This window comes from Protopterus annectens, chromosome 3.part1 (genome assembly GCF_019279795.1).
Source record: "Protopterus annectens isolate FY-2018-M chromosome 3.part1, PAN1.0, whole genome shotgun sequence".
Taxonomy (NCBI): domain Eukaryota; kingdom Metazoa; phylum Chordata; order Ceratodontiformes; family Protopteridae; genus Protopterus; species Protopterus annectens.
The window spans coordinates 197,069,073-197,091,079 of NC_056732.1; positions in this window are offsets into that span (position 1 = coordinate 197,069,073).

The following is a 22,007-nucleotide window of genomic DNA, read 5'->3' on the forward strand; positions in this document are numbered from 1 at the left end:
TCCAACCCATATAACATAGTTGGTCTCACTACCCTCTTTTAGACCTTCCCTTTCACTCTTACTGGTACTCATCTGTCACAAATCACTCCTGACACTTTTTGCCACCCACTCCATCCTGCCTGTACTCTCTTCTTCACCACTCTTCCACACTCACCATTACTCTGAACTATTGATCCCAAGTATTTAAACTCATCCATCTTTGCCACCTCTACTCCTTGCATCCTCACCATTCCTCTATCCTTCCTCTCATTCACACACACATATTCTATCTTAGTCCTGCTGACCTTTATTCCTCTTCTCTCTAGAGCATATCTCCATCTCTCCAGGGTCGTCTCCACCTGTTCCCTACTCTCACTACAGATCACAATGTCATCTGCAAACATCATAGTCCACGGGCTCTCCTGTCTGATCTCATCTGTCAACCTGTCCATCACCATTGCAAATAAGAAAAGGCTCAGAGCTGATACTTGATGTAATCCCACCTCCAATTTAAATGCATCTGTCACTCCCACCGCAGACCTCACCACTATCGCACTACCCTCGTACATATCCTGTACCACTCACATACTTCTCTGACACTCCCAAATTCCTCATACAATACCACAACTCCTCTCTCGGCACCCTGTCATATGCTTTCTCTAAGTCTACAAAAACACAATGCAAATCCTTCTGACCTTCTCTGTACTTCTCCATCAACACTCTCAGAGCAAACATCGCATCTGTAGAGCTCTTTCCCAGCATGAAACCATACTGCTGATCACTAATCATCACGTCCCTTCTTAACCTAGCTTTCACTACTCTTTCCCATAACTTCATGCTGAGAGTGATCAATTTAATCCCTCTGTAGTTACTACAGCTTTGCACATCACCCTTATTCTTAAAAATCGGTACCAAAACACTTCTTCTCCATTCCTCAGGCATCCTCTCACTTTCCAAGATTTCATTAAACAATCTGGTTAAAAACTCCACTGCCATTTCACCTAAACACCTCAATGCTTCCATAGGTATGTCATCTGGACCAACAGCCTTTCCATTCTTCATCCTCTTCATAGCTGTCCTTACTTCTTCCTTGCTAATCCACTGCACTTCATGATTCACTATCCCCACATCATCCAACCTTCTCTCCCTCTCATTCTCTTCATTCATCAGCCCCTCAAAGTACTCTTTCCATCTGCTCAACACATTCTCCTCGCTTGTTATTTTCCCTCATTGTCCTTTATCACCTTTACCTGCTGCACATCTTTCCTAGCTCGGTCCCTCTGTCTAGCCAGTTGGTACAGGTCTTTTTCTCCCTCCTTAGTATCCAACATTTCATACAACTCTTCATATGCCTTATCCTTAGCCTTCACCACCACCTCTCTTCACCATGCACCTCATCTCCTTATACTCATGTCTACTTTATTCATCTCTCTGACAATTCCACTTCTTTGCCAACCTCCTTCACTGTATACTCTGCTGTACTTCCTCATTCCACCACCATGTCTCCTTGTTGTCCTTCCTCTGTCCAGATGTCATACCAAGCACCTTTCTAGCCATCTCCCTTACTAGCTCTGCTGTAGTTACCCAGCTATTTTGTAACTCTTCACTGCCACCCAGTGCCTGCCTTAACTCATCCCTGAACTCCACCTCACAATTACCCTTTTTCAATTTCCATCATTTGATCCTTGGTGCTGCCCTCACACTCCTCCTCCTCTTCTTGATCACCGTCATCCTACAAACCACCATCCTATGCTGTCTAACTACACTTTCCCTGGTCACCACTTTACAGTTTCCAATCTCCTTCAAACTGTCCCTCCTACATAAGATATAATCCACCTGTGAGCACCTTCCTCCACTCTTGTATGTCACCCTATGCTCCTCACTCTTGTTAAAATATGTATTCACCACAGCCATTTCCATCCTTTTTACAAAATCCACTACCATCTGACCTTCTGCATTTCTTTGTTTAACACCATACCTACCCATCACTTCCTCATCCCCTCTGTTCCCTTCACCAGCATGTCCATTGAAATCTGCTCCAATCACCACTCTCTCACCCTTGGGTACAGTCATCACCACTTCATCTAACTCACTCCAAAATTTTTCTTTCTCATCATCGCACACCCAACTTGTGCACTAACAGCATTCATCATTACACCATCAATTTCCAGCTTCATAAACATCACTCTATCCGACATTCTTTTCACCTCCAAAACACTCTTAGCATACTGTTCCTTCAGGATAACTCCTACGATATTTCTCCTCCCATCCACACCATGATAAAACAATTTGAACTCACCTCCAATACACCTAAGCCTTACTCCCCTTCCATCTGGTCTCTTGCACACACAATATACCAACCTTCCTTCGGTCCATCATATTGGCTAGCTCTCTTCCTATACCAGTCATACTGCCAACATTCAAAGTTCCGACCCTCATTACCACAGTCCTAGCCTTTCTCCTTTCTTCCTGCCTTTGGCCATGCCTCTTTTCCTCCTTCGGCCAACAGTAGCCCAGTTTCCACCAGCACCCTGTTAGCTAACAGTACTGGTGGCGGTCGTTATTAACTCGGGCCTCGACCGATCCTGTATGGAAATATTTACTGGTGTCTGCATGAAGTATTTGAAGTTTTATGCCGGATGCCCTTCCTGACACAACCCTCCCTATTTATCTGGGCTTGGGACTGGCACAAAGAAATGGACTGGCTTGTACTTCCCCAGTGGCTGTGTGTGTGTGTGTGTGTGTGTGTGTGTGTGTGTGTGTGTGTGTGTGTGTGTATAAAAAACACACACATATTAACACACAAAAAAGTGCACAGCATCAATGGTCAATCCTGTTTATACATCCAAAACACAACCAATTAAACACAAATACTAAGGATGCAGCATTCATGCACTTATCATCACCTAAACACTTCACTGCTGCATGCAGTTTCATCAATTAACATATATATGTTGTAAATGTACATGTATGACCACATACCAGCAAATAAAAGAATAAGACGTCAATTAAAAATATAAAAAACGTCAAACACAAACCAATACATTCACATACAAAATTCATAAATGTGCACTTAAAGGAAGATGAAACAGAGCTCCTGTCAGTCATCCATATAACTGTTCTTTATTGTCTAAACTGTGCCTAAAGAATCGGGTGACATCAGCCTATTAAGTCACTCTATCAAAACCTCTAAAGGTATAAACAGCTTCCAGGTGCACTACGGAGTGTTTATACAATGCACTTTGTGCTTTTTTGAAAAAGACATCACTAAGATGTGCCAATATCTTGTCCTTAACAGACCATAAAATCTGTCCAAAATAAAGAGCGCCACATGAGCTGGAATTAGTATCAGAGATTATAAATGTTCTGATGTAAAAAAAACAAAAGAATCAGTTGAGAGGATGTATCTGCATCGAGCGCATCTACCATAAGCAAAACATTTAATTAACACTGATGAAGCAGCATGCAGCAAAAACCAGTATGCATTAAAAATATATGGCTATGGTATTGTGAATGCTGTTTTGTGTGTGTGTGTGTGTGTGTGTGTGTATATGTATGTATGTATGTATGTATGTATATATATATATATATATATATATATATATATATATATATATATATATATACATATATATATATATATGTATATATATATATATATATAGAGAGAGAGAGACACATACCCATATACACAAAACAAGGGAAATGCATAAAGGATTAACAAAACCAGCAAGCGTACACCACTTTACATGAAAAGAACCTAGAATTTCTTATGACCAGTTCTGAACAGAATCTCCAGCTTATTCTCTGTATAGAAAGTAAAACACTTCTGAAAACCATGATAAGAACTGCAGGAAAAGCAGTGAAGACAATCAGTATAGAAAGCACAAACTGAGACATCACCTAAAATTCTGATACTAGTACATCAGCATGCAAAAGATCTCTGCCCAGATTGCAGTGCTGTGTATGAAGGCCTGGGTGGAGTTGAAATGAAAGCACAATGCAGAATGATGAAACTTTCAGTATATAACATCCGTATATAAACCCCAAAGTGCAATTCTCATGGCCATAAGCCATTTCCTGACAGTGCTTCCAAGTTCTTGTATTCCAGCTACTTTTAATACATTGCTTAAAAAATCTACACTAGCCATCTAGTGCAGTCTGCAGAACACTGGACACTGTCTAAATCATCAGAGCATCATAGAGTCTCAATGTCTAAATCATCAAAGAGAGCATCACACAGCCTCAATGCAATCTAATCTAGTTTTAAGACCAGACACGTACTGCAGCAGTATGTTCACTCAGTCCTGATCTACTTAAACAACTCTGGCATAACTGGATGTGGACCGTCTCTTTATGTCATGTGATAATTATAAATAGTCTTTGAAAAAAACTGTTTTAGATTCATACCTCCTTTTACTGTGTAGTCAAAAATCTTATTAATGTGAAGATTCAGGCTCAAAAAAGTAATGCTTAACTTTTCACCTTCAAACAACTTTAAATTCTCATGCTAGAAATTCCTCTCAAGTAGCTGGCAAGGTTATTTCCCCTCAGAATACATCTGAACAGTCAATGCCTTTTTATAATGTGAGTACAAGATGGGGTCCCAATCTCACAAGTAATTTACAAAAAATTAATAAATGTCATGGTTTGATTTTAGCAGTTCTCTTGGTAGTAAACAGGACAATGTGAGATCACTAACATGGTAGTCTTACAACCTGCTAATATGTGTATACATCCTTCAAAGGCATCTCCTCAGAGTTATGAAGGCAAAATAACAGAAATGAAAGCAACAACTACATAAATTCTTATATCTTCTTTTTGGTACAGAATTTATTATTGCATCTATCTCTCTAGTTCTCAGATCAAATTCATCTAAACATACCATAACTCCTAGCACCAAGTTAACTGTGCTCATCAGACTATGTTAGAATCAAAGATGAAAGGCGACAAACTTTATTCAGAAGTACATGTTTTCTATATAGCGACTCCATTCTAGTAACTTATACATGCATATGAAAATTACATCATAAACATCAATAGATAACACAGTGACAACAGTGCAGCTAGAGGAGACACCTGTTTAGTACAAGTAGTCTTGACTAGCCTCATAGGCAAAGCCATGGAGTGAGTTATCATGGACATTATTAACAATGACATGGGAAACCTTCAGATACTGGACTCAACCCAATTTAGTTTCGTCAAAGACAAGTCATGCCTACTAAACCTGGTGGATGTCTTCGAGAAGGTCACCAAGGCAATGGATAAGGAAAAACTGTGCCTGCCTTGACCTGGCCAAGGTATTTTATACAATACCCCACATGGGCATTGAAAACAAACTCAATGAACTAGGCATAAATTCCGAAATAAGATGCTGGATAACCAGCTGGCTCACAAATAGAAGCAAGGTAGTTAGGATTGGTGACACCACCTCCTCAGAGAGACCAGTCACCAGCCTATTCCGACAGGGCTCTGTGCTGGGAATGCCTCCTTGGCATCTATTTCTCAGAAGTCAAAGCCAATGTCAAAGGCCTCTGGCTGGCCAAGTTTGCAGATGACTGCAAACTGGGAGCAGTCATAGAACCCCCCCTCCCCAAACACACACACACAAGATACCATCATCTTACAGGATGGTCTAACATAAACAAATGACTGGTGCCAAAGCCATACCTTAAAAATCATTGCCAAGGAATGTATAACAGTACCCTTTGGGAAGTCAGTCACCTGGGAAACATTATCGTCGATAAAACACCCCTAAGAGTAGACCCAGAAGTCAGGGATTTGCGGACACATGTCGATAGTAACCTGGTCTTTGACCAACAGTGTCCAAAGTACTAAGGAAATTATTCTATGCTGCTCAACTTAAAAATAAGGTAATGGTATCTAGGTCCTTGGAAATCATAAGTCATTATGCCACTGCACTCAGCTTTCATCAGACCCATTACTGAATATAATACCCCATTTGGTATGTACCTGGCCAGGCATATCCAACAACTGGAATGTCAGCAGAAGTTCATCACAAAAAGAATATAGTGTGTGAAACAATGTTCTACGCAGAATATTCTCAAAGTCCTGTCTCTGTACTCCACTTTCGACTGACTGCTGAAAGGTGATCTATGCCTGGCATACAAAGTGTCCTTGGATCCAGCTCTGATGGACCTTTTACATATCCACAGAACGATTATTATCAGAGCTACTAGATCTAAGGAGCTAAACTTTGCTTACAACATAAACAGAACATGTAGGAGGGACAGATATGTATCTCAGGGAATTCCCATTCTCTGGAATACGCTCCCCACTCATGTTAATCCCTAATCCTATTCAAGTGTAACCTGGACCAGCGGTTGGGTAATCGGAAATTCTTCCCTGGTCCAGCACCTATATCTCTGATGGACAGAGGCAGCCATTAAATCATATACTAACTAGCATATACCCTTTACAATAACATCTAAGATACAATAACTTGTGGGAAACATTTGCTTTTCAGGGCTAGGCTGATAAAGGCCCTAGTGGTCGTTAGCCTTGTACAAGCCCATGAAACTAAATGTATAAATTAAAATAAATGTAACCTTGCCTGGAAAATATACCAAACACTGTGCATACATGAACAAATTTTGCTGCACTTCCAGATGTAGAATCAGTCATCTCCTTTCATTTCCCCTGCACATGTAGTACAATCTGGTCAGTGCATATGTAAACTGTATCTTGTGTTTTTAAATAGAGGCATATGGTTTTCTACTTGATTGGTACTGTAATATCAGAAATACAAATCCAGCAAAATCAGGAAACCCAAAAGAAAGGAAAGTATGACACTATTCCCTATTTGCTCAAACTGCTGCACAGGCAAAGGATTTCCATGGCAACATAAAATCTGAGACAATCATCGCTGGTGTGAATTTCTAATAAAAGGGCCACAGTGCCATGCCAGGGTCCTGCTGTACATGGCACCTGTTAAGCCCAAAACGCTACCTGAACATACTTCCAAACTTTCACCAACAGCCTTCTCCAGCATCAGTGCCTTCTGTGCACATTACAGACATATCACATCTACAACAACATTATGGAAAAAAAACATTTTGTTTAATCTCAGCTTTATATTTTTATTCACAATAAACGCCACTTTCACAAATGCAGTATTCTCCATGGCTTCAGCATAGCTGTTACTTGTAATTCTGTGTGCTGATATGAACATTACAGTCTCAATTTGTAAGTGAGGCATAAACTGTGAAAAGATTACACTAAACAGTACTATCAAGGGTTTCAACTGTCACAACATACAACCTTCAGACATCAGTAGAAGACTGTTTGAACACAGGAACATGCAATTTGCTTTGCAGAGTTGGAAGAGTAACACACAATCTAAGCTGCTTCAGCAGTAAATGAAAGACGTTATTTTTCTTTACAAAACATTTTACTCAAATATCAAGCTAAAACACATTGCTGTAAAGTGGTCTACGAACAAAATCTTAACTCTAAATATTTTGCATGTAAAGAGAAGCCATCCTAAAACTAAGGAGATAATTACTTCTAAAATGCTGCTCTGTGGTGGTGTAGCAGATGAAACTAAATACAGCATTAACAAAGTTAACTCGAGCTGAAAGAAGTACTAAATGCGCTTAAGTGCCAGTCGGACTTTCAGTAAGGTGGCCTCATGCAGAGCTTCCTCCACTGTACAATCACGCTGCTCATCAGTCAGTGACATTCCTATATTTCAAATGTGCTATTAACACTTCCCTCCAGAACTGCACTTCCAAAGTACTATTCTTTAGGTACACCAGCACTGCTTGACTATTTCAGTTATGGCATTAAAAAACACCTACTACACACTAAAATATATTTTGGATATCCATGCTATGCAAAATACATCTCTAGGGGAAAAAGCTCTGCCATTGCTACACAGAAGCATCAGTTATACATGAAAATTTAATTGCAACTTCAGCATCTGAATATGCAGAAATATTCTGTTTAACCCAGTTTCACACACAGTCATGTTTCAGTCTCCACTAGTAATAACCTATCATAGAACCAGTGTAATTATTTCTGAATCTTTATTCCTTACCCCCAGTCCTCTTAGGGCAGTCAGTACATTTTTTCATCTTTGAATGGGTCATTAAATTTTAGTATTACTACTGGTTCATTCACATGTTCCCAAAACAATGTTGGACATTCTAAAATACTATTTTTAAGGAGGTAGTCACATTAAAATATTTTATCAACAGCCATTCTGCTTTAAGAGCAGTTACAAATAAACACATACACACACACACACACACACACACACACACACACACACACACACACACACACACACACACACACACACACACACACACACACAAATATTCATATATATATTTTTTCCAAATTAACTAAACTCTTGTTGTCTATAATGTTATAAGCAAGTTACTGCACAACAAATGCATACAGTATGACTACATTCAAAGGCAGGGATAAAAGTGAGTATGGTACATTAGTGCAATGTAAACTGCATAGCACATAATGATGCTGCTGCAAAATAAACATGACCAACCATGTATCTGCCCTAACAAAAAAAAAAAACAAGTACTGTGCAATCAAGGGAATAAATGCATTTACTTAACTCTGCCACCATGCTAGTAAACACATAAATGCCGGTTTTGCCCACAGAAAGAAGAGTCAGTACCACCTTCCCCGGCCGAATGCAGGCCCTACAAAGTGGGATGTCACAAATATGGATAATGACTCTACATTCGGACACGTACAATTCTCTTCATGCCTCCAGTACTGGGAGATGCACATTTAGCATCCATGTAAGGAGTGACAAGAACATGTTTCCTCTGAATTAAGGTCAATAAGCAGAGATAATGCAAGTTAGTAGTGAACAATTAAAACTAAAAAATCTGACATCCATAATCTGAAAATGTACTGATGCACTGGATTTCTTCTTATGCCCCTAATAGTGTCCACTGTTAGCTCAAGTCCTAAATTTAGTATTTTTCTTGAGGTAGCAGAGCATTATAGAATGACCCATGACTATACAGTCTACTTATGTGTCATTTTCTCTCTCACTCTCTCTGTTTGGGTTTTGTGACAGACCATAATCCATTAAACTATTGTTATTCTGTGCTCATGACACCTCACAACTGTAAGCACAATACTCTGAACATTACCTCATGAATTACTTACAGCAAGGAACAATAAGGTCTTGGCTGGGATTCACAGACATCTTGTACACTATGCAAAGTTGTGCTGGTGGTTTGTGTCATTTGTAATGGGTCCTAATTCATTAGCCCATCACTGCTCTGTGCAGCAGCCATGCTCTACTCAGAAGCAAAGGTTTTGTTGCTGCATATAAATACGGGGGTGGAGCTTAGGGCATTTATAAGCCTAGCCAGAATGTGTTTGGCTTTCGCCACCCATTTTAAATTTATTTTGCTATGCCCTTTTTCGAGGTTAGTACTGTGCCTCTGTCTAACAGTGACACAGAAGTGATACCCGGGGTAAACCTATGATCTCCCATCCACTCATCAAGATTCCTCTTGAAGAGAGTCAATGAGGGACTCTGCCTAACCTGGACTGGGATTTTATCCTAGAGTGAAGGGAGCCTCTGGGTTATGAATCTGTCCCCCCAGCATGTCCTATTTATTTCAGTGCTGAGGTTCAAGTCTCTCGAGCACGTAGCTCGATGGGATTTGGATTTTCTGAGGTGCAGCATGTCCATTAATTCCGGGTTGGACATGGCTTTATACATCAGGCACAGATCACCTCTGAACAAGCGGTATGCCACTGAGTAGAGCTGGAGTTTCTTTAACCGGGCAGCATATGGCATCTGTTTGAGCCCTTTGATCCCCTTGGTGAGGTACTTTTGGGGTCTTTCCAGTTGCTGCAGGTGTCTGGTAAGGTACATCCCAAAAGGGGCATTGTACTCAATTATGGGCCTGATGAGGGATGAGTAAAGAGGCACGATGACCTCCCCTGATCTAGATGTGAATCCCTTCATGATTAGGTGGGCTATATAAAATGTTTCTCTAACCACTTTGGCCACGTGGTTGTCAAATGAGAGATTGCTATCAACTTGGGTCCCCAGGTCCCTAATTACTTCTTCTGTACTTAATGGATTACCACCTATGTGTTAATTTGTGGGCACTTTGTTTTTGCCAAAGGGGATGACTATACACTTTTTGGCATTTAGCTTGAGGCCATGGCTCTGGCACCAGTTGTCTGTTTCTATGACGCCCTTTTGGAGGATGCTTGTGTCGGCTGGAGAGTCGATTATGGCGCCCAGTTTGCAGTCATCTGTGAACTTGGTCAGCCACAGTCCTTCCGTGTTGGCCTGTACCTCCGAGAAATATATACCGAACAAGAGAGGTCCCAGGACTGAGCCTTGTGGGACACCACTTGTAACTAACTGGTTTGGAGTCTGACATGGCTCCAGCAATTCTAACCATGTGGATTCTGTCCTTGAGCCAGTTTGCAATCCATCTAGTGACATAGGGGTTTATATTTAAGCTGGTGAGCTTATCTATAATGCCCGAGTGGGGTATTGTATCGAAGGCTTTTGCGAGGTCCAGGTAGGCTGTGTGGACCACCTTCCCCTCGTCAATGGCCTTGGTGACTGTTTCAAAGAAATCAACCAGGTTTAAGAGGCAGGATCTGCCCTTAACAAAGCCGAACTGGGTAGGATCCAGTTTCTGTAGGTCCCCAATATCTTTATTTATGAGGTCCATGATCATCCTTTCCATAGCTTTGCAGACCAAGCTAGTCAGGCTTATGGGGCGATAGTTTCCAGGATCCGTTGAGGCACCACCTTTATGGAGAGGGACCACTGTTGCTGTACTCCACTCTTTGGGCACATGTCCTGTAGTAAGGCTGAGGTTGAACAGTAGTTTTATGTTTGGGTTTAGCTCTTCTTGGAGTTCATGTATGACGCAGCCTGGGACACCGTCTGGTCCCATTGGTGCTGTGTTTTTTGCTTTGGAGAGGGCGGCTCTTACCTGAGCATCTGAGATGTCAGGGGGGCAGCACTCTGCTGGGATAGATATTTGCCCTTTTGGTGGGGAGGGGGGGAGAAGTTTGCGCTGAACCTGTCAGCTAGGATGTTGGCAATGTCTGTGGGTTCAGTGTATTTTTTGTAATTTTGGACTAATTCTGAGCATATCTGGGAATTACCACCCAGGTTCCTAACATAACTAAAGAAAGCCTTGTGATTATCCTTAGTGTCCTGTGCAATTTTTCTCTCGAAGCTGGCCTTAGATAATTTTATGAGTGCCCGTAGTTTTTTGCTAATACTGATCAGTGATGCCTTCCCTTTTTGGGATTTTTCTCTATCATTTAGTAGCTTCCTCTTTCTATTGTATAGTTTGTTTATGGCTGGGGTCCACCAGACAGGACGTCTGCCTTTGGAGGATTGGGTCTTGGTTTTATTTGGGATCGCATGATCCATGCATTCCTGAAGGTGTTCATAGAATGCGTTTATAAAGGATTCTGCGGTCTGGGCCGTATTTTCCACAGGCCTGGGGGCTTTGAAGGATTCCACCTCGGTTTTGAGGAGTGTGAAACTTGCTTTAGAGAAGTTTTTCACTATTTCACACATATATTCTTAGTCCTGCTGACCTTCATTCCTCTTCTCTCACCAGAGCATATCTCCACCTCTCCAGGGTCTCCTCCACCTGTTCCCCACTCTCAGTACTGATCACAATGTCATCTGCAAACATCATAGTCCACGGGGACTCCTGTCTGAGCTCGTCTGTCAACCTGTCCATCACCATTGCAAATAAGAAAGGGCTCAGAGCTGATCCTTGATGTAATCTCACCTCCACCTTAAACGCATCCGTCACTCCCACCGCAGACCTCAGTGCTGTTACACTACCCTCGTACATACCCTGTACCACTCTTACATACTTCTCTGACACTCCCGACATCCTCATACAATACCACAACTCCTCTCTAGACACCCTGTCATATGCTTTCTCTAAAGACACAATGCAACTCCTTCTTACCTTCTCTGTACGTCTCCATCAACACTCTCAGAGCAAACATCGCATCTGTAGTGCTACCCCTTTATTAAGTGTCATAAAGAATTTTGTGGGAAGACTTCTGTCTCACTTACCATAACATTAGAGACCCAATTATTCTTGACCTCCTGTTTTTTTGCGAGTCTAACATTCTCAACCAATACTGCAAATTTGACCCACATATTCAACAACAGATAAATAAAACACAATGAAAGGGTAGGTTTACTACCCATGCCTCCTAAACCTCTGAAATAAACTTCTCTTTCATGTTACGAAGTATGACTCGCTATCTTCCTTTGCACAAACTACATGACTGGAGGGGGTATCCACAAATCTATCCCAATAATGACCAGTACGGCCCTCCTGGAGAAAGGAGGTGCTACCTGAGGGAGGGGACTAATGAGACTCAATGACCTTGGAATATCTTTGAATCCAACTGTAAGACCACTACTCACTTATTAGGCAAGAATACATCCTACCCACCTCGAATGACCCTGTGGTGGTCTTAGCCTGAATGTCTCCAGAATGTTCTTGATGTGAATTTAGGATGCTTTATTACTCAGCTCTTGGGTTTGATTTCATTTACTCAAAACATGTTGTGGCACAGAACCCATGTCCTACTAGTTTAACTTTGTCCTCTCTTGAGATACTGGATCAAGTTATTTATTACACTATCAGGACATCTATGGAGACTGGAGTCTTTCAATTAGCAACAAAGGAATCCACGGTGACTATAATGTCTATAAAAAAAAAAAAAAAAAAAAAAAAAAAAAAGTTCCTGAAACCCGACTTCATCTTGCGTGCATTCATTTACTTGTTGGGGCAATGCATTTGGAACATGCTTCCTTAGCAGCTTTAAAAATGTGAAATGCAGGGTAGCTTTATAAGGTGCCTTATAACACAGCTTTCCTCGTGTTTTCACTACTTTTAGGATTCTTAGTAATGTTTTACAACAGGACAAATGAGCTGGCACAGTGGTACAATAATTAATCTTGATGCCTCATAGCACATGGTTCTCATTCTCAGCTGGGGTGCCTTCAGTGGAGGATGCATACTCTTCCTGGGTTCATGTAGGTTTTTGCAGGATGCTGCAATCTGCAGTCTTCACCCACTTCCCACACATGTGCTGTACATGGAAGGCAATCCTCTAAATTACCCGAGTGCAAACCATGTAACAGACAAAGCGTGTGTGTGTGTGTGTGTGTGCGTGCGTGCGTGCGTGTGTGCGTGTGTGTGTGTGTGTGTGTGTGTGTGTGTGTGTGTGTGTGTGTGTGTGTGTGTGTGTGTGTGTGTGTGTGTGTGTGTGTGTGTGTGTGTGTCTGTATGCGTGCGTGTGATACTGTGGCACGTGGTACCTTGTAAAGCTCCTCTTCTACTGAGATCCTGCACTGGATTAAACAGACAAATGAAAAATTTACATTTGTTTACCAGGAAATTCTTAGAAACCAGGAAAAATGAATGAAGGGTGTAACTGTAACCTGTTCCTGCATTTTACCCTGGTTATTGTGTTTAACAGTGCCATGACGAGGCAGTCACTTGAGTAAATCTGGTATACTGATGTGAGGGCAGTGCTGTTACTGCTGTAAGGCTTTCCAAAAGTATTAATCCACCTAATAAATATAAAATGGGGACAGTAGGCTCAACTATTTAAAGTAAGGTAGGCAGTCTAGTTGTTGGATATTAGAAGTTTCTGACATTGTTGATGTTAGAAATTAGACAAGTCTACAGCACTTATAATGAAAACAAACACAGCAGTAAATTAATAGCAGAGTATCATAAGGCTACTAAGAAACTAACATTCAGCACAGAGAAACATACGACAGTCATGAGTCACACTAGGAAAAGCAGGATGTCTATGGACAATTATTTAAATGGAAATAGACACCAAGGAAATAGTGGCAAATGGACTACAAATTACAAGCTATAAATCTGGGTTTGCATTAAACAAGTACTTCTGCTGTTGTGCAGCTCTAAGAAGGTCTCTTCCTCTCTACCGTTTTTAAACTCCAAGAAGGTCCCTTAAACAATACATTACTCTTCAGTCAACCTTGATAAAAAAAAAAAAAAAAAAAAAAAAAAAAAAGACTTGGGTCTAACATCACAGAATGTATAAAGAAATAATCCAAGGCTAGCCCAGAAATTCACAATTATGTAATGCTTTAGTAACAGAAGTTGCAAACAAGGCAATGCAAAGCTGAATACTGCTTATCACAATGTGGACAGGCTAACTGGGACTCTGGAAAAAGCACTGATGTAGAACATCCTGAGGTAACAAAATGGATCGGTCTGAGCCCAGGGGAGGCTAAGGTGGGTCCTAAAGACTTAGCAAATGATGAGACAAACTGCTGGCAGCTGGTGATCAGCTGCACGTATGAGGAGCACTACATGACAATGCAGCAACCATAGCTCACCCCATTGTATGTGCAACGATGGGATGGTAAACATCGACTTGTTAAACAGATGGAAGACAATGACGTATAGCATGGGATGGTGAACATCGACTAGTTAAATATATGGAAGAGAATGAGGTATAGCAAAGGAAAACACATGCAGTTCCACTATTTGTTTTCTCAAGGATACAATGGATAAACTGCAGTGCTCTAAACAAACAAAAGGACATATTCACAAACCGTTTATTCCGCTACTATGTAGTCAGCAAACAAACAAATGCTAAACCAGTAAGTAAAGTGAAGTAGACACAGGTGGCATTTGCAAACACAGCTGTCACTTACGTCAGTCCTGGCAATCCCACAAAGTGTCTGCATCCATTAAACAATGCATTTAACTTAACCTTTGCATCTAAGGAGAAGGAAAACAATCATCCGCAAAAAAGATGAATGTTACTCTGCAAAGGAGGTGGACACACAACTAAGATTTTAAAGATGTGTGGCAAGGAAAATGGATGCACATATAAAGAAAGCAGTGAAAAAATGTAAATGAACAACTAATTCTCCACTGCATTAAAAACGATTTGTTCACCGTGTTTGACTTTGGGTGGGACAGTTACAGGATGTTTGACAGTACGTATAAACAAAAGATATTCAACTTCAAGATTCAACTTCACAAGTGATTCGGGCAATTGTGGAAAATACAGCGTTACAGGCTTGTAACTGCAGTTGTCTTCAGAATGTAGAATTTTAATGTTCACATTTTTGCATTATGACCATTCTATGTGAAGCACACTACAGAAAATAAATGCATGTTGCATGGAATGAGAATTAGCACAATAAATGAATAAAACGTTTAAGATGCACTGGAAAAAAAAGACTGACAGCTGTCATTGTGTCCTCGGAAAAATTGTTAGAAATAGTGGAAGCTTATGAAACTTGTTGTAGTTGAGAATGTCCTTTACAGATGGTATTTCAAACTATTGTTCTGTAAGTTGGCACATATTTTAAAAACCAGAAAATATTTTACTGTCTAGTGTACAAAACTGAGCAATCTGTCAGTTCAGGCAAGGCAAGTTTACTAAAGGTCATTCTTTCTAATGTGCACAAAACTTTTACTCCACTATCTGAGAAATAGCAAAGACCATGTTCATATAATTGTACTAAGAAAATATAAGTATGCAGCAGTTTTAGACAGGATACTTGGAAAACCAATAGCAGTCATTAGGCTAAGTATTGCAATGTAAATAATGCAAATGCAGCACCACAATTCAGCCATTTTCAACAATTTCACTGTAAAAAAAAATTAAACATATTTTTAATTATGCTACAGAAAAAAATGCTCAACATGGTGTATAATATTGACTCCTGTGTTAGAAATTATATTGAGAGAGACCTAAAAATGAAAACTGACACATCCACAAAGCCATTAAATGAAAGTATTATGTGCACACTTGGGGAGAACAAAGTTTAAACTGACAAATTTGTGAATAGTCTGTTTGACTAAGTGAAAGCAGTATCATAACTTTAGCAGCACTCAGCTGCTTCACCCCCAAAATGTCAAATGCTATTTAATGAACACAGGCATACAACTATTTAACATTTCATGTAAATGGTGATTTTGCCAGCTCAGAATTAAATTTTCTTCCAGAGAAAAAGGCTGCATTTTGGCCTAGATCTGAACAATAGCAGTTACACATTCAAAAACAGACCCAACAGAAAGACAACACTATTTTCTGGGAAAAACTGTCCGTGTTATAAAGCTACATCATCAGATGTAAAGATTTGTTTTCAATAGTATCACTACAAAATGAGAAACACAGCATAACAAACTTTCAAATAACTTTAAGTAATGAACAAACACGGACAGGAGCACCGGTTCCCAAAACATCTGTAAATTAAGAGTGAGCATGAGCAGTACTTGAAAATAAAAGGTAGATGATGCAGGAATTAAGTTATAATGCATTTTCATAACGCTGCAAATATAAAACAGCAGAAAATTTCAAATTGAGCAGATATAATGCTGTCTTAATAATGACTAGAAGGAATTAAAATACAAAATACTTTGCAATGGTAACTCATACAGTGTGATAACAGGATAAGTGGATGAGCCATCTGTCCATACATTCTATACCTCTGTATTTACTATGAAAAAGAGTGGTTTGCCCCACTGGAAAAACTTACTTGCTCACCAGGTTAGAACACTGACTACTGAGGAATCAGTGTGCAAATTAACACAACTTATATTTGAAAAAGTATATTCTTTTATAGATATTTTGATTCTAAATGGCAAATGTTGGATCAAATGCACAAAGGCTGCTTGTTTAACATCAAATCCAGTGGCTTACAATGCTCAGTTTCTGCGACTGTTCTACAGGTTGTCTCACTCTTTAAAATACAAGTTCACATTTTATATATATATATATATAGGACCGCCTAAAACGTAAGGGAGGAGGAGTAGCACTCCTTTATAAAAATGGACTCCAGATCTCCTCTATTAATGACATCCCACCCTTGCAAAATAAAGCTGAAATCCTCATCTCTAAACTGCAGATTAACCCTAAAAAATCCATCTACATAATTTGTCTCTACTTACCCCCTGGTAATAACAACATAATTATTGAAGAAATCCTTGGATGGGAGTCTACAGACTACCCACAAGAAACTATAGTACTAGGTGACTTCAATTACGACTGGAAAACCATTAATACCACTAACCCATCCTCACACATTAATCTCCATGGCTTTACTCAAACTATCAACCAAACCACCAGAATTAACAAACCAAATAACAAAGAAAGTACCTTAGACTGGATCCTTACAAATAAAGACCCAACCTCTTACATGGTGGGCACCTTACCAGACGATCTTAGTGATCACATGCTTACCTACATAATTAGACAAAAGAATGATATCTTTATCACCCCAACATACAGAACAATTCGATCTAAGAAACAATTCAACCCCGACCTCTTCCAGAACGAACTTAAAGCTTGTGATTGGAAACCTGTTAAAAACCTCCCACTCAATGAAGCTGTAACATACTTTAACTCACAATTTCTTGCTATCCTAGATAAGCATGCTCCCCAACGATCTATTAGAATGAAGCATAAACCAGCCCCATGGCTAACACTCGAAACTAAGAATAAAATACTACAAAGAAATAAAGCTTGGCATAACTGGAGAACTAACAGAACCTCTCCTGATAGACAAATCTTCAAACAATTTAGAAATATGACAAAAAGGGCTATTCTAAGTGACAAAAAGAACTACTATAGCAAGCTACAACAAACACACCAAAAACAACCTCAAAAATTCTGGGCAAGCATCAATAGTCTCCTTAAACCTGGTCACTGTAGTACACCACCTCCTCATGATGCTGACCAAAACACCCCACTCCAAACTGCAAATAATTTCAATACCTACTTTACAGAGACCATTCAGTCCTTGGCAAGCCAGCTGTCTACTGACACTAGGAACCAAACATCAAATAGTTCTTTAACCCTACCAACTTTCACATTTCACCCCATCTCTACAAACTCTATCTATAAAATCCTCATAAAGCTTAAACCTTCTTCCCCCTCCGCAGACCAACTACCTGCAGAATATCTGCAAACAGCAGCAAAATCCATTGCCATTCCCATATCCATCCTACTAAATAGAACCATTAATGAAGGTATCATCCCTGATATTTGGAAAGTCTCTCATATCATCCCACTTCACAAAGGTGGAAAATCCACTGACTATTCTAACTACAGACCAATAGCTCTTCTTTCACCCTTAGCTAAAGTCATGGAAAAATTTATTCACCATCAGTTACTTAACCACTTAATAAAATACAATATCTTGGCTACTTGCCAACATGGCTTTAGGCCATTTCACAGCACCACCACAGCCCTTCTATCCTTCACTGATACCATTAATAAAAACCGTAATAACAGCACCCTCTCTTCTGCTCTCTTCATCGACTTGTCAAAGGCTTTTGATATGGTCAACCATCCCATACTGATAAATACCCTTGAACTTCTGGCTCTCGACCCCCCAGCTATTCAATGGTTTAAATCCTACCTTAACAATAGGCAACAAGCAGTTGTCTGGCAAAATAAACTATCATCCCTTCTACCAGTCTCCATAGGAGTTCCCCAGGGCTCAATACTAGGACCTCTTCTCTTTTCGCTCTTTATCAACGATCTTCACATTGCAGTCCCAGAGGCCACCTGTATTCAATATGCCGATGATTCCACACTCATTTGCTCTGCTAACTCCACCTCAGACCTCCACTATAAAACCCAAAGGGTATTTAACATGGTTGAAGAATGGTTCCTTAAACGTTGCCTACTTCTCAATGCTAAAAAAACCAAACTGCTACTATTTCCACCTACCAATAGGTCCCCACCCATTGATCTCTCTACTGTATCTAGCAAAGGCTCCCTGATAACACCTGAACAATCTACCAAACTGTTAGGAGTGACTATCGACAACAACCTCACCTATGATATTCACATTAACAACACCATATAAGCAGTGAACAGAAAAATTGGTTCCCTATACAGAATCAAACCTTTCCTTACTCCACAAGCCAGAACCACCATTGCCCACTCTCACTTAATCTCTACACTTCTCTATGCTTCATCTATTTATACTAATCTAAAAACAACTAACCTCCAAAAATTATCACATGCTTATAACAATATCGCCAGATTTGCTACCAGCAACCCATACAAGACACACCATTGTCTTAATCTTAAGCTACTCAACTGGCTTGAATTACCTAACTTACTAACATTTTCCCAACTCATCATTGCTCATAAAATCTTTTATCAACCTAAAAATACACCTATTCTCACTAACCTTATCACCCCATACACAAATCTAACATCACTTCGCTCCTCTACTAAATTACTTGTCTGTACTATGAAGTCTAATAACTTGTCAGGTGATAGCATTTTCTCTAACACTGTTGGCAAACACTGGAACCTCCTACCAACAGACCTAACTCAATTACCATCCCTTTCTCTCTTTAAACTAAGACTCAAACTTCACCTAAAATCTCACTGGATGTGCCCCTGCACAAACCCTGACTAACTGCTTCCTCTTTCACTTCTATCTTCCTACTGCCTAAGGCCACTTTCACCCTTTACCCCACTAATGTAGACTACTGATCCCCATTCTTAGCTCCGTGACTTCTCCTCTCTTCCACATACTATCCTCCCCAACCGCCCCTTCTCTCTCATGATTACAAAGGTATGCATATAATTTTTAATATTTACAAGCATAGTATTCCTTCTAACTAACTACCCCAAATATTACGAATGAGTAGTCTCATCAAAAAAAAAAAAAAAAAAAAAAAAAAAAATATTACACACCAATGTTTTTATGTAACAATTGCTGTTTTTATAATATCTGTCATAACTTCTATATTACTTTTGTATGTTTTTCTTGGTGCTTTTCTCCCCGGGCCTCTACTGAAAATGGACATGTATCCAGCTAGACTAGCCCGGTCAACAAATGTAAAATAAATAAAATAAATAAATATATATATATATAGAGAGAGAGAGAGAGAGACAAAGAGAGAGAGAGAGAGAGAGAGATGGATATAGATATTCATAGGTCCTGATTCGCACAGGGCAGTACCATAAAAGCTTGTACTTGCATCTCAGTAGAGCAACAGAGAGTAGGGTGGCAATGGTTGGGTGGCAGGTGTAGCAGGAATGTGCCCCACCGCCATGAAGGAAGAGGTACTGTGCCACTGTGCCAGAATACAGGCAGCTATACTACTGCTGCAATGAAAAACAGAGGCTGGGATTCTGGAATATTCCAGCATAGCCGTGTTAGTAAGCATAAATAATGAAGCTTATTGACAGACAACAGCTTATGTGATTGTTGCTAGACATGCCAAACAGTTATCCCAAAATTAACTATGGTGCAGCACCTCAAAAAACATCGTAAATAAATTCATAATGGCTGAATGACATGGAGTCTACTAGTTTCAGCTGGTAATACATAGCATAAGCCAATGGACGTATGAAGAATAGTATGTTACAGCAAAATTAATGCAGACTAATGGATAGAAATAGGAACTTTTCAAGACATCTGGTTCATAGCTTTCTAATATACGAGGGGTGCTGAAAAGGTCTAAGCCCAACCAAGAAGGGGATGACGGGAGCCATGAAACATAAATGTTATTCAACATATTCTTCCCAAAATTCACCACACTTGGTACAGCATGTCTGAAGTTTCTGTAACCCTGCCAAAAAAAGTCTGAACTGAATTCTAGTCACTGGAATACTGCTGTGCTGCTGCAATCACCTCAGAATCACTCAAAAACTGACACCATTTCAAACTCTTTTTAAGGTTTGGAAACGGGAAATAGTCAGATGGGGCAAGAGCTGGTGAGTAGGGTGCATGGTCTATGCACTCAAACCCCAAATTCATCAAAACACCCATCACTTTGCCAGCCTTGTGAACAGGTGCATTGTCTTGCAAAAAGATAACACCTTTCCATAGCTTTCCTCTCCTTTTTTCTTTCATTGCCTCCTTTAAATCGGCACAGCAAGTTACAGTAGTATTCTGCATTAACTGTTTTGCCCTTGGAAGATAGTCAGTCATTACAACACCTTCCTGATCCCAAAACACTGTGGCCATGACCTTTCTTGCTGACCTTTGGGCCTTGAACTTCTTTGGCCTTTGTTCACCTGAGTGCCACCATTTCATGGACTGTTGTTTTGTCTCAGATTCATAGTGGTGTAATCATGTTTCATTAACAGTAACAAGTAATTCCAAAAAGTTGGCACCATCTCTACAAAAGTTACACAAAATCAACTTGGAAGTGTCCACTCAATGTCTTTTCTCATCAGCATTCAAACATTTGGGCACCCACTTGGCTGACACCTTCTGCATACCCAGCTGCTCATGGATTACAAACCCAACACATTCCCTGGATATCTGTAGTGTCTCAGCAATTGTTTTAATTGATAATCACCGATCTGCCAAAATCAGGTCATGGACATGGTCAACAATTTCAGGAGGTGACACCGTTTGAGGCCTGCCATGCCAGACCTTGCTGTATCTTTGGTCTCAATCTACACGCTGAACGTTTACACACAACTTCTTTACAGTTGAGTAAGAGAGGCACTTGTCACTCAATGTTTGCATCACACATTCATGGATTTCTTTTGGAGTTTTTTTCCTGCAGGAATAGGAACTTCATGACAGTTCGGAATTCCACACTTGAAAATTTCACACTTTTTGTTGACATGGTTCAATCAATGATCTGAAACAATGTCAAAACAACAGTTATGATTCTGCAAACTGGCACTTTACAATATGAAAACCCCCTTTTCAGCTGCAGAGGCAAAATAATGCTCAGAATTTAGAAAGTTAGTCAGACACAGAACATTTCAGCACCCCCTCATATTATGTTAGTTTAATGGCATAACAGAATAATACACATATCTAATCTACTCTTTAAGCGCATGTAACATTTCTACCTCTTTCTCCATCCTACCCTTTAACCTTTTTTCACCTGTCCCACTCCCCTCCTGAATGCCTCTGGGGAGTTCCCCTTTACAATCCATTCAAGCAGTTAATTCTCTGGGTCTGCAGGCATACCTGTGAAAACAAACTTTTAAATATTAAAGGAGAGGTT